Genomic DNA, 14024 nt, shown 5'->3' with positions numbered 1-14024 from the left:
ATGGCTTGCAGGCACTGAGCTGGAGGTTTGTCCCACCCATTCTCTGTCCCACCCCTCAGCCCTCAGGCCTTGACACAACCTTCTCTTTTCCGTCTGGACTCTTGGGGCCCTCTCTTGGGCCTGCCTGCAGGGATTCATCCCTAGCTCGACCTGTTGCTAGCCACAAAAGTCACTATGCCCCAACCTCACCCTCAGGTCCACTGCAGCCCAGCGTTGGATTACTCTAAGTCCCCCATTTCCCAAAGAGCAATCAGGCTAGGGTACCTGCTACAACTTGTAGGGAAAAATGCTTATGTGTTTGACAGAAAGATCTGTCTCCCCATTGCTCTGGGCCCTTCTGGGGTACCAGGGCTATGTCAGAGCCATTTTCAGCCTCCTAGAACAAGGCTGCAAGGGAAGTAAGTGGTGCACAGGTCAGGCATTGGTTCCAGGGAATGCCAACATCAAATGGACACTTCATCATTCATTAGTTGGGTGCTCTCGGACAAGTGACTTATCCTCTCTAAGCTTCAGTTTTCTCATTTGCAAAATGGAGGAAATGATGGGACCTGCTGCAGAGGTCCTAGGGCAGAAGATCTTAACCCTTTATAGGTCACGGGCCCTTTGGCAGTCTGGGGAAGACTGTAGGTCCTTTCCAGAACAATGGTTTTTAAATGCATAAAGTAATACACACAGGATTAGAAAGGAAACAAAACACAAAAATTTGTGGTATAGCAATATATGCATTTTTTTAAATTAATGTATTAAATAGCAGGATCTGGTGGCGGGTCTAATAACTGTCATGATTTCAAGGCAGTGATAAGCATAAAGGTTATTCTGAGAAATCTGTAGCAACTGTAATGTAATATGAAAACATCTGTGATTTCTGCCAGTGACAAAGTCATGGGTATTGCTAGTGCTACATTCACAATGGAAAGAAATGCTGTATTTCAGCTAGAAGCTAGTCAATTTTCCTATCCAGGTTTAGGAGCCTTTTCTGAAGGATGTGCCTAGGGCAGGAATGGGAACCAGTGAGGGGCAGCAATGGGGTTAAAGGTTGTGGTGGCAGGAGAAGGATGAACTGTGGGTAGGTGGGGCTGGCCTGATATAAAATTGTGTGGGGGCTTGGGCCTTGGGTTCTGGGTCTGAGTCTTTCATCTGGTTGTGACACAGCTTTCTATAAAAAGATGGGCAGTGTACACACTTAACAGTTTTGCCACAATTTTGCAGCACAGTATAGGGGTTAACCACAGCTCATATTAACCAGTGCCTTCTGAGTGCCATGGCCTATGATATACATGTCTCATTTGTTAATCAATTAATATAACAGCCTCCAAGGTAACCACCACAATGATCTTCATCTTTTAGATGAGGAGACTGGGACTCAGGGGGATCATGTCACTTGCCTAAGGCCACACAGCTAGGGGGAAGTTGGTATCTATCCTCCCAGGTAGGGCTAATTCCAAAGCCCATGCTTTTTACTTTGTGGCAAGGTTTAAAATATTTATTTTATTATTTGGCAGATTTTATTTATTTATTTATTTATTTATTTATTTATTTATTTATTTTTTAATTAAATTTTTTTTTTTTTTTTTTTATGATAGTCACACAGAGAGAGAGAGAGGCAGAGACACAGGCAGAGGGAGAAGCAGGCTCCATTCACCGGGAGCCCCATGTGGAACTCGATCCCGGGTCTCCAGGATCGCGCCCTGGGCCAAAGGCAGGCGCCAAAACGCTGCGCCACCCAGGGATCCCTATTTGGCAGATTTTAAAAGGCATCTTATTATTTTGTATTTTTGAAAAAATTACTTATGAAGTTGAATATTTTCCCATTCTCTGATTTACTAATGGTTTTGCCTTCTGGGTGAGTGACCTATTCTGGTTCTTGGATTTGGTGTACACCCTTCAGCAAATCCATTAGGATTGGATATTGTTTTTCTTTTCAGCCTGTACTGACTCTATCATACAGATATCCACTGGTTTCTGAATAGTGAACGTGATTTTGGCATCTTTGTTTAGAAATTCCTCACTTGCCACATGTACAAAAATACTTTAGCGATTAATGCTGAGTCATTTGCTCTTTTTGTACTAATATTTATCAGTATGGGACTCATTACAAAGCAAACTAACATCCATGTCATTGAGTGGCAGAGGAGCCCTTCTTTGGAACCTGGCTCATTAGCAGACCCCATGAGGGCCTTGCTAAAAACAAAGGCTCTAGGCTGCCTAATTCCTCAGTGTAGCAGAGCCTGGTCCTTTGAATCTTACACAGCCTCACTGCTTGTGCTGAAGACACAGTAGTTTGTGGAGCTGCTTTGAGGGACCACTGTTTTATAACATTATTTGTCTAAACAATAAAGGAAGTCCCAGGTGCAGAAATAAAGCATTCAAGCAAAGTTAACAGACTTCTGAGCAAGCTTTCAAGTTTCAATTCTGCCTCTGCCCCTAATAAGTGGAATGTCCTTGGACAAATAACTTTACCTGCTTGAGCCTCAGTTTTCTCACCTGTAAAATGGATACCATAGTTTCTAACTCACAGGGTTGTGGTGAAGATAAATGAGATCATGTATGTAATGCATTAAACAGTGTCTGGTCCATGGTAAAAGCTAAGTAATGTTAGCTGCTATTGTTACTACTACTCGTAGCACTACATTTACCTTTTGATACGATAAATGTTGAGGTGGAGCTTTGCTCAGATAGTCGGAGACTTGGGTGCCTCAAGGGGAAAGTTGCCAGGTAGTCCCCAAACACTCCTAACACACTAATTCTGGAGCAGGTGGGGCCAGATTGAGGTGATAGAACTGGCTGGGTCCTGGGATTCATATTAGAATTCCTGGTGACATGGAGAACCCTGGAGAGTTCAGGCTGACAAGGAGTCTCTGGGGCCTGTCTGATGGGTGGGAGGCAAGAGTCTCTGGGAAATGTCAAGGATACTACAGAGGCAAGCAACATGGTGGAGTAGAGGAAACACAGGTTTGAATCCCAGATCAGCTGTTTAATATCAGTGCAATCTCAGAAAAACCCTTAATCTCGGGCCAATTATATATCCCTTCACAGATTATTAAAATAAAGGTATGTAAAGGCTTAAGTAAGAGGTCAGATATATCCTGGATATTTGGTAACTGTAGCTTTGATTAATATGGTGGCAGCACCTTGGATCCATGTGAAGCCTATTGGGTTGAGAGGAGACCTCTGCCAGTGGCTAGAGCCAGTGCAGGGTGCCATTAGCTGGAGGAGAGGGACAACTGGGAGGGTGTTAGGGCCTTTAGTAAGAACCAGGTGGTGGTGTGGTGGGGGTCAGGGCAGGTTCTAGTCCCAGCCAGGGTGAGGCAGGCTATAACAGGCTCCCCCCAGGTCTATCAGATGTCATATTTGGAGCCCCATCTAATGCCAGCATGACAAACAGTATTCCCTGTCAACGTGATTTGGGACCAAACATCTAAAGGAAGCAACTCAAATTGTATAAACAAATAATCATTTAGCAAAGTGTCCAGAGACAAGACCTATTTACCCCAATCAATGCTCTCCTTTATTCTAACCATAGTCTGCCAGAAACTGTAATGAAAAAAGAGATGCCATTCCCAGAAGCAATGGAAAAATACTTACGAATAAACTTAATGAGAAATGCGTGTGACCTATATAAAGACAACTACAAAATTTTATTGGTGAGATAAAAGAAGACCAGAATAAATGGAGAGGCATACTACATTTCTGCATGGGAAGACTGAATATTGTAAAAATGTCAAACTACCTCATGTTAATTTGCAGATTTAATGCAATACCAAACAATCTTGCAAAAGGAACTTGATAAAATGATTTTTAAATTCATCTTAAAAAAAAAAAAACCAAAAACCAAATACTGGTCAGAATATCAAGGAATATTCTGAAAAAGGAGAGCATTGAAATATAGACTTACTGGATGTTAAAACATAAAATAGATAATCAGAACAGTAAGAATATTGATGAAGGAAAAAGAAATAGATTTTAATGGATTAGAATAAAATGCCTAGAAATGGATGAGATCATATGTAAAAATTAAATATGATAAAGAAATCACCCCAAAACAATGAGTGGGTGATGAATTATTTAGTAAATGCTGTTGAAAAAACTGATTAGTGACTTGAAAAAATAATTTGTAATTTAGATACACCTTATACTTCTTATCAAAATGATTCCAGCTGCATAAAAAATTCAGAAAAAGACCAAATACTGAACAGCAGAGGAAGGATATGAGTGTTTATTAGATCCTTGGAACACTGATTTTAAAGAGACAACATAAAAAAAATAGAGACAACATAATAAATTATATGAAATGTAAAATATACATAAACAATAATTTTATATAGACATGACGACTGAGTACAATGATTGTGTGAGGGCAAAAACCTGGAGGTAGTAATGTATTTAGAGAGGTAGTTTTCCTTCTTGTTTTAAAAATATTTTTTTCAGTAAATAAAAATTAAGAGTAAAATGTCCATAGATTGTTTTTAGATGATTAAATATCATAAAAGCTTAAATAAGTATTAACACATAATTCCAGTATCTACTATTGTTCCTCTGTTTTTAACAGAGTTAGAAAACCTGTACTATAACACAACCTTCTATGTATCATCTCTTATAAGGAGCTACTGATCAATGCAAACCTCCGCAAACCTCCCCGAGCTGGGAGGAGGGAGCAGAGGCGGACACTTGTCCTCCAAATAACGGCTGGAGAGCGCCTGCGCGGCAGGGCTGGAGGCGGAGCCTGCGGCAGGGCTGGAGGCGGAGCCTGCGGCAGGGCTGGAGAGCGCCTGCGCAGCAGGGCTGGAGGCGGAGCCTGCGGCAGGGCTGGAGGCGGAGCCTGCGGCAGGGCTGGAGAGCGCCTGCGCAGCAGGGCTGGAGGCGGAGCCTGCGGCAGGGTTGGAGGCGGAGCCTGCGGCAGGGCTGGAGAGCGCCTGCGCAGCAGGGCTGGAGGCGGAGCCTGTGGCAGGGCTGGAGGCGGAGCCTGCGGCAGGGCTGGAGAGCGCCTGCGCAGCAGGGCTGGAGGCGGAGCCTGTGGCAGGGCTGGAGGCGGAGCCTGCGGCAGGGCTGGAGAGCGCCTGCGCAGCAGGGCTGGAGGCGGAGCCTGCGACAGGGCTGGAGGCGGAGCCTGCGGCAGGGCTGGAGGCGGAGCCTGCGCAGCCGCCGTCGGGCTCTGTCCACGTGCCGACTTCTGCTCGCCGCTGAGTACCTGCGGGTTCCAGCTCCACGTGCAGTCTTCTCACGCACGGGCAAGGCCGGGTAAGTGCCGCAAGGCGTGGTGTCACCTCATTCCACGCTGCTGTTAGACCTGTCGAGACAAGCCAGTTGATGGAGTAAGGATCTGCGTGCGAATCCCCAGTGAACGGCAGCTGCCCGGGTTTTGGATAATGATGAAAGGGCAGTGAGGGAGTGGTAAGGCCGAGGGCGGCGCCTCGAATCCGTTTTTCCTGGCCCCAGGCAGCTCCGTAGGCGACCCAGTGACAAGATAGGGCTCCATCCGCAAGCACGCCCCGAATCCCCCGTCTGCCCTCTCCGCGCCCGCACCCTGGCTGGGACCCTGCAGCTCCAGGTGTTAAAACTGCCTCTGTCCTTCGACACCTGTTCTCCACTCCGCGGCCAGAGGGAGCTTTCCAGGGCTTACCAGAGCCCCATCACTCGTCTCTCAGGGCCCCTCTACTGCTCCTCCGGCACGCCAGGCTCATGAGGCGCCCACTTAGGGCCGAAATCCTCTCCTATCCTGCTCCTGGCGACGCGTGTTGGTTGCCCCGACCCCAAGTCCCTTCCTGTCTCAGGGCCTTTGCCCTTCCTGTTCATGCCCCTGAAAAGCTCTGTCCCCGTATCTTTATGTGGTTGACTTGTCTCTGTCATTCAGTGAAAATGCCATTTTTCCTCCCAACAAAGACCAACCCTGACCAACCAATCTGAAGTAACTACTCCTTATTGCTTCCCCAGATTTATTTATTTTTTTTGATAGCACTTATCATCCTCGGAAATTTTCTTATCTATTTATTTTCTTGCTTACTGGGTGTCAAAATTCAGTGTGAGCTCCATGCGCAAGGGACTTATCTTCTCAGCAGCAGAATAAAGTTCAGCACATAGTTTGTATTCAGTATACAAAATGTAATGAATGAATGAATGGATGATGAAGGAGAGGCTGGCGGCGGCGGCGGCGGTGGTGGTGGAGGAGGAGGAGGAGGAGGAGGAGGAGGAAGGGAGAGGAGATGGTGAAGGTGATGGTGATGCAGATGAGGAAATGGGGAGAGTCTTAGGGAGGATGATCCTGCTCACCCAGATGTCCCCAGTCTGTAGCTAACTGGTGCCCTTTGCATCTCAAGAGCTTTATATTCAGAGAAGAGATTTGAGGCACGCTGCTTTCTGGACTACCTCTGAGCATCTCTCAGTATGCAGAACACCCCAGAGCCCCAGCCTCCCAGCGCAGCCTTCCTCCCTGTTTAATATTCAGCTTAAACTTTACATACCCTGTTTAAACACTTCAGCACCTTCTCATCTATTCTGCTCCTCACCAAAAATAAAAATATTTTGGTACTGCAAATAAAAGCAAATATTTGATACCACTTGGCATTTTTCATTTCAGTGCATTAATTAGCAATTTGCTGGATAAATATTGCTCTGTAAATCAGCAATCACTTCCCAATAATTATTTTTTTTAAGATTTTATTTATTTATTCATGAGAGACAGAGAGGGAGAGGTAGAGACACAAGGCAGAGGGAGAAGCAGGGTCCACACAGGGAGACCGATGTGGGACTCAATCCCGGGACTCCAGGATCATGCCCTGGGCCGAAGGCAGGCGCTAAACTACTGAGCCACCCAGGGATCCCCACTTCCCAATAATTAAAAGCCAAGTCAGATGTTATCAGAAAACCCTCCTGTGCATGCTCCAGGTCCAGGAAATGTTGCTTCTTGCAGTGGTGGCTGGCACAGAAGTAGCTGGGAGAGGGTGCCGTTGGTCCTAGGCTTGCCTCCCCCTGAATTCCAGCTTTAGCTTTGGAGGGAAGGGGCCTGGAGGTGCTGGCAGTGGCTGGAGGGTGATGGGTACCCCTGAACCCCCCCGCAAAGGGTCTGGTCCTTTTAGTGCCCCACAGATGGTTGGGACAATTGTGAGAAACAGATTTGGTCAAGGTTTAGTGATTGGGATGGGAGTCTATCTAGAGTAGCAGTTACATGCTTGGATTTGGGAATCCGACATACACGGGGTGAGCTCCCAGATCAGCCACTTGCTGGCTGTGTGACCCTGGACAGGGCATTGGTCCTGAGTCTTTGGACCAATTGGACCTAGGGCAAAGGTCCTAGGTCCTTTGTTTGTAAAATGGGTATAATAAAAGTCCTACCTCATAGAATTGTTCTGAGGAAAAATGGATGGAATGTGCATTGTGCACTCAGCAAATATTAGTGGTTAGTTGTTGTTGTAGTGGTGGTTGTTTTTTCTTTTGTTTTGTTTTTTTCTGGGTGACTGGCTCTGGGTCTTATATCTCTGCCTGTATGTCTTCCACCAGTTTCCCAGTGCTGCCTAAAAGGTGTTGTATTAAATCTTTGCCTATTACTTTGCTCAGCTCTCTCTAAAATACCTTCCTTGTCTGAAGAAAATCCTAATGATGGTGTGTGAATCCCTGCCCCAGTTCCTGGCTTGGCTCAGATGGGAAGGAAGTAGGACAGGAATGGCCCAGCTCATGGGGTACTATAGGACCAAGGCTGCAAGAGAGGGACCCTCTCCACTAAACTGTGTGGTCTTAAACCCGAGGAGTCCTAGCGCAGGAAGACAGGAAGCCAAGTCCTGTGGCTCAGCAAGATTGGGCTGGGCAAGCTGAAAGTTGTGTGGACAGTTAGGCTTGTGGAATGAGGTGGTGAACTGAGATTTTTTGCGCGTAATTGCTTCCTCTCCTCCTCCCATTCCCTGAAATTACTACAGCGATGTAAAATAGGGGAGTAGAGAGGACACATGTTACCAGGAAAACAGGGGAAAGTCACATTGATACATTAGAAACTGGAATAGTTTCTACCAGTACTGGAGGAAACTGTCTGGGGAAAGAGTTGGCCATTTGTGGGATGCACTGTGTGAGAAGGAAGAGCAATCCTGGAAATCATTAGAGCTTCCAGTGATTGTGCATCTACTGTGTGTCAGATCCTAGGCCAAAGTTACATGCATTGCTTCATAGTGAACCTCCATCATAGCATAGGGATGAGGTGCTATTATTGATCCCATTTTGTACAAGAGGGAGGTGAGGCTCAAAGAATCTGTCTCTCGGGTTACACAGCTAATATGTGGCTGTGGGATGTGAAGCCAAGCCCACCTAACTCTAGAGCCCATGTTCTTAACTACCAGGCTAGATGACTTTCCCAAGTATAAGAACTCCATAACCTAAGCACAGGGAAGCAGACCCTGAAGATGAGGTGGTCTGGGAAGTGTAGGTGGGAGCAGAGCAGTTTCTGTAAGTGTCTCACGCAGCAAGCCAAGGTGCCAGCTTGTAACTTTCATTGGAGGCTGTCTCAGTAGAGTGTGTCACAGCCTCACCTGGGTCCTGGTGTGGCCAGCCATTCCTGATGGAGACGAGGGGCAGCACCCCAGCCAACTTGTTGTTGCAACCCCAGCTTCAGAAATAAGGTTCACTGGCACAGCACTGATGTTCGTTCCCATGATATATATGCCATAGTGTCTCACCTTATTATTCCCCCCAGACAACAAAACCCAGAAACAGCACTAAAAATTCAGTAAACCAAATGTTACCCTCATCTGGGCCTGGAAGATTAAAATAGTGTTCTCATCTCACTTTGCAAAGATGGACAAAGGTAAAGATGCATGGACAGAGGCTACTGGGCCTATGAAAAGACTCAGAAGTTTACAGTAAAGAAATCAATGCAAATATTCCCCCTTTGAGACAGACTTCCTGCCAGAATCAGCAGACATCTTTAGAAAATTTCCAATTTGTATGCCCAATACGATTCAAGGGGACACTGTATATCTGAAAAACTATATTCTGAGAGTGAAAAAGATCGTTTTCAGCCGAAAGGCACAATTACTGCATTCAAAAAGGCAATGAAGGTTGGAAGTAGATTAAATACCATATTAAAACAGAATCCATGGTTTAAAAGATAGGTTTCAAAATTTTTTCCTGTAGTTCACAAGAAAGGAATAAAGGGATGAATGTCCTTAATGAAAAGATATGTTGAATAAAGACCCAGTAAATAGAATAAAGCAAACAATAGTCAAAGAAATAATAAAACTGCCTTTTGAACCTTAAGTGAAGCTACTGAAACAAGACCTCTAGCCAGGTGAAATATCTGCATTTCAAGGATTAAAGGGAAAATCCAATAAGTATCCAGGCAGAAAAAAAAATACTGTCAGTCATATTAGTTGTCAAATAGATTTGGCTATGTGTACGGAGTGCCAAGATAACAATGAGTAGAACAATACAAAAATATTTCTTTGTGATTCAAGGTTTGCTTGGGGCTCTGCTGTATGGTTTCCCAGAGTTCTGAAGTATTAAGAGCACGGACTCCTTCTGTCTTGTTGCTCTGTCATTCTTAGGGTGTTAACTTCATCTGTAAAGTTCCTTGTCACAGGGGCAGTTTGGAGTAATAATAAAAGCAGGGCATGCCCTTCACACACCTTTTAAAACCACCACGTAGAGGTTCCACAAATCAACATCTTTTAAATCCCATGGGCTAGAACTCAGTCACATGACTACCTGTAGCTGCAAGGGAGGCTGGGATATGTAGTTTTTATTCTAATAAACCATGTGCCTAGCTAAATATTAGGGTTCTGTTATAATGAGAGAGGAGAGAACGGTTATTGGTGAACTCTTACACCGATGCACTAAAACTGAAATAAAAATAAAATGGAAAAAAAACTCCACATCAATAATTCTGTAACACCTAGACATTTTCAAAACTCTATTAACTAGTGCTTGGATCAAGGAGGAAAAGTAAACAGAAACTCCAGAAAATCTAGAAAATAAAGATAGTGAACTACATATCAGAATCTCTAGGAAATGATTCAAGTAATACTCAGAGGAAAGGCCTTAAATATTGATATCAATAAACAAGAAAGATGAAAACAAGAAAATTAAATATCTTATACGTTAGAAAACAGAACTACAAAATAAAGGAGAGGAAAGCAAGAAATTTGTAAAGATAAAAGAAGAAATTATGAGTTAATAAGCAGAAATATAGAACTAATTATATGAGGAAACCAATAAAATAGATAAATCACAAGTAACCTAATTAAGAAAATGGGGAAGAAAGTGTAAATGCACAAAATCAGAAATGATAAAGGAAAAATAACCACAGAAAGAGAGGAAAGAATCATGGAAATGCTTTGCTTAGCTTTATGTAAATATATATTTATTTATTTAAAGACTTTATTTATTCGTTCATGAGAGACACGGATAGAGGGGCAGAGACATAGGCAGAGGGAGAAGCAGTCTCTCCACGGGGGGGCCGGGTGCAGAACTTGATCCCAGGACCCGGGATCACAACCTGAGCTGAAAGCAGATGCACAACCACTGAGCCACCCAGGTGCCCCTATGTAAATATTTTAAAACCTAGATGAATTTGATATTTTTTTTCTGAAGTATAAATGACTAAACTCAATTCAAGAAGAGATAGAAAATCTAAACATTCTCATGTAGAAATTGTTGAAGTAGCTAAAGTTATCTCCTCAAAAAGTACCAGGCCCAGCTGGTCTCATAGGGAAATTCTACCAACCCTCTAATGAGCTGATAATTTATTCCAATATTATTTAGACTGTTACAGAGTTTTTAAAAGGAATGTTTTCCTAATAATTTTAATAAAGCAAGTAGAACATTGATACCCAAATTCAAGAAAGATTTCACAAAAAAGAGAACATAGGCACTTAGGTAAAACAATGCAAGTAATCCTAAATAAAACATAGGGAAACCTAATCTAACAGTACATTAAAAGAAAAATACAGAGACGCCTCAGTGGCTCAGCCATTGAGCATCTGCCCTTGACTCAGGGTGTGATCCTGGGTTCCTGGAATGGAGTCCCACATCACGCTTCCCTACAGGGAGCCTGGTCTTTGTCTCTCTGCCTCTTTAAGTGTCTCTCATGAATAAACAAATTAAAAACCTTAAAAAAAAAGAAAAATACATTGTAAGTGAGGTTTATTTCATGAATTTATGAATTGTACAGTTGAAATTAGGAAACATACTAATACAATTCATTGTAGTAATATATCTAAGGAGAAAACTTAATATTATCTTCTTCATAGACACTAAACAAGCATTTGAAAAAAGTCAGCATTCATCTTTTATACTTTATACTATGGGATGGATAGATTCTTCCTTTATATGATAAAGCACAAAAGTCAACACCATACTTAATGAGGGAACACTAAAAGTATCCCCACTAAAATCAGGCGGAAGGTAAAATTATCCACTGTCACAGTGTTATTAAACATTTAGCTGAAGGTACTAGCCAAAAGAAAGAAGGGGATAAAAAATTGGAAATAGAAGTCAAACAACATTATTTGCTGATAATCTGTTCACATATTTTTAAAAAACAGGGAATTAAAACTGCTGTAAACTGCAGGAGAATTCAACAAGGTAGTGGGGTGCAAAATATGTGGAAGTTACCTTTCTTTTTTTTTTTTTTTAAATAACTAGTTAGAAGGTTAGAACCAGTTAGAAGAGGGACGCCTGGATGGCTAAGCAGTTTAGCGCCTGCCTTCAGCCCAGGGTGTGATCTTGGAGTCCCGGGAACAAGTCCCACACTGGGCTCCCTGCATGGAGCCTGCTTCTCCCTCTGCCTGTGTCTCTGCCTCTCTCTCTCTCTCTCTCTCACCCTCTCTCTGTGTCTCTCATGAATAATAAATAAAATCTTAAAAAAAAAAAACAACAAAAAACAGAAGAACCAACCAGTTAGAAGAAATGACAGAAGGAAAATAACCTCTTTTATAATAGAAAATCCAGAAATAAATTTGTCAGGAAATTTGTATAATCTGAGAAAAACTTCAAACACTTGTGAAAGATCTAAAGAAGATTTGAACTAATGGAAAAACATACAGTGTTCTTAGATAGGAAGATTAGCGTCATAAAGGTAATTTCTCCCCAAGCTAATTTATAATTTTAAATAATCCAAGTTAAAATGCCAGTGTGCTTTAAAAATCTGGATGGGTTGATTCTAAAATTCACATGAAAATCATTTAAGAGTAACAAGAAAAAGTTAAATTGAAATATGAGAAGAGCTAACCTGATAGCCATTAAAGTCCTCCCTAACTAAAACAAGGCTATTCTGGTACCTGAAGAGACAGGCCAGTAGATGAGAAAACAAAGTCTAGAGTTGAAGCCAAATATGTACAGGACTTTAGTAGAAGTTAAAGGTGCCATCTCCAGTAGAAATGTGATAGAGGAATATGTGACATTAAACCAATTAACCACAGCCCTAGTCCACAAAACATTTTTAAAAACTGATCAGTAAGCCAGAAAAATGGAGAAAATCTCCCAAATAGAGAAATCGTTTAGTTTGCATTTTTTTCTGATTTCAGTGTAATAAAACTAGAAATTAATTACAAGGAGAATAAGACAAACATTTTGGAAATGAAAAATCACTCTGCTATATAATTGTTTGGTGAGCTAAGATGCCAGACTGCAGTTGCAGAATATTTGGAAAACAAGACAATGACAAAACTATACATTAACTCTTATGAGATGCAGCTATTCCTGTACTAATAGGATGATTCATAGCCTTAATTGCTTTTTATTAAGTGAGGAAAAATAAAAATAAATGAGCTAAGCACTCAACACAAGAAAAGAGTATTACATGAATAAATTTGAAAACGTTAAAACAATCTATTTTCTAGGAAAATATAAAATAAAACATAAATATACAAGTAGCAACAAAGGTAGAAGTTTAGAATATAGTTAAAATCACTTGGCCCAATGGATTTTGTAGGATATTCTTTTAATAGCCAAGAGATACATTCTGAGCCATTTAATATGTACCAGAGTATAAAAGGGAAGGAAAGCTTGTTATGGATTTGTAACACACTTAAATATTCTGGATACTAATCAGTGTATAAATTCCAGGAAATTATGTTGACATATACAATTTGTTTTTTTTTTTTTGACATATATACTTTGTATATCAGTTTAGGAGACTCTGTATAACATGAGCCTCCCCATGTATGAAATAATATACCCCTTTATTTATGTAGGTCTTTTTTAGAGTCTTTTCAGAAATATTTGAAACTGTAAAATTCTAACACACTTCTGGATAGATTTGTTTTTATAAATCTTGTAGGTTTGGTAGCAATAGCGGTTATTTTAAGATAAAAAATTTGATGGGCAATTAAGCCTATGAAAAGATGTTCACCATCACTAATCATCAGAGACATGTACATCAAAACCACAATGAGATACCACCTCACACCCATTAAGGCTACTATCAAAAAACCTAAAGAACAGAAATCATAAGCATTGTCATGGGTTTGGAGAAATTGGAACCCTGTGCCCTTTTGGTGACAATGTAAAATGGTGCAGCCTTTATGAAAATAGTATGGCAGTTCTTCAAAAAATTGAAAACAGAATTATCATATGATCTAACAATCCTACTTCTGGATATATATACTCCAAAGAATTGAAAATAGGACCTCAGATATTTGCATACCCACATTTACAGCAGTATTATTCACAGTAGCTAAGAGGGAGAAGCAAACCAAATATCCATTAACAGATGAGTGATAAACAAAATGTGGTAAATACATATTCAACCTTAAAAAGGAAGAAGATTCTGACATAGATGAACCTTGAGGACATTATGCTAGGTGAAAGTAAGCGAGTCCCAAAAAGCCAAATACGGGCTGATTCTACTTAGGTCAGATACCTAGAGTAGTCAAATTCAGAGAGACAGAAAATGGAATGGTATTTGCCAGGGGCTAGGGGAAAAGGGTAAATTAGGAGTTGTCATTTTATGGGTGTAGAATTTCAGTTTTGCAAGATGAAAATGTTCTGGAGATCTGTTGTACAACAATATGAAAATCCTTAACATTTTAACAATAAAGCAATAG

The sequence above is a fragment of the Canis lupus genome, chromosome 9, assembly GCF_003254725.2.
Source record: "Canis lupus dingo isolate Sandy chromosome 9, ASM325472v2, whole genome shotgun sequence".
Classification (NCBI taxonomy): Eukaryota; Metazoa; Chordata; class Mammalia; order Carnivora; family Canidae; genus Canis; species Canis lupus.
Note: the sequence above shows the minus strand (reverse complement) of the source record.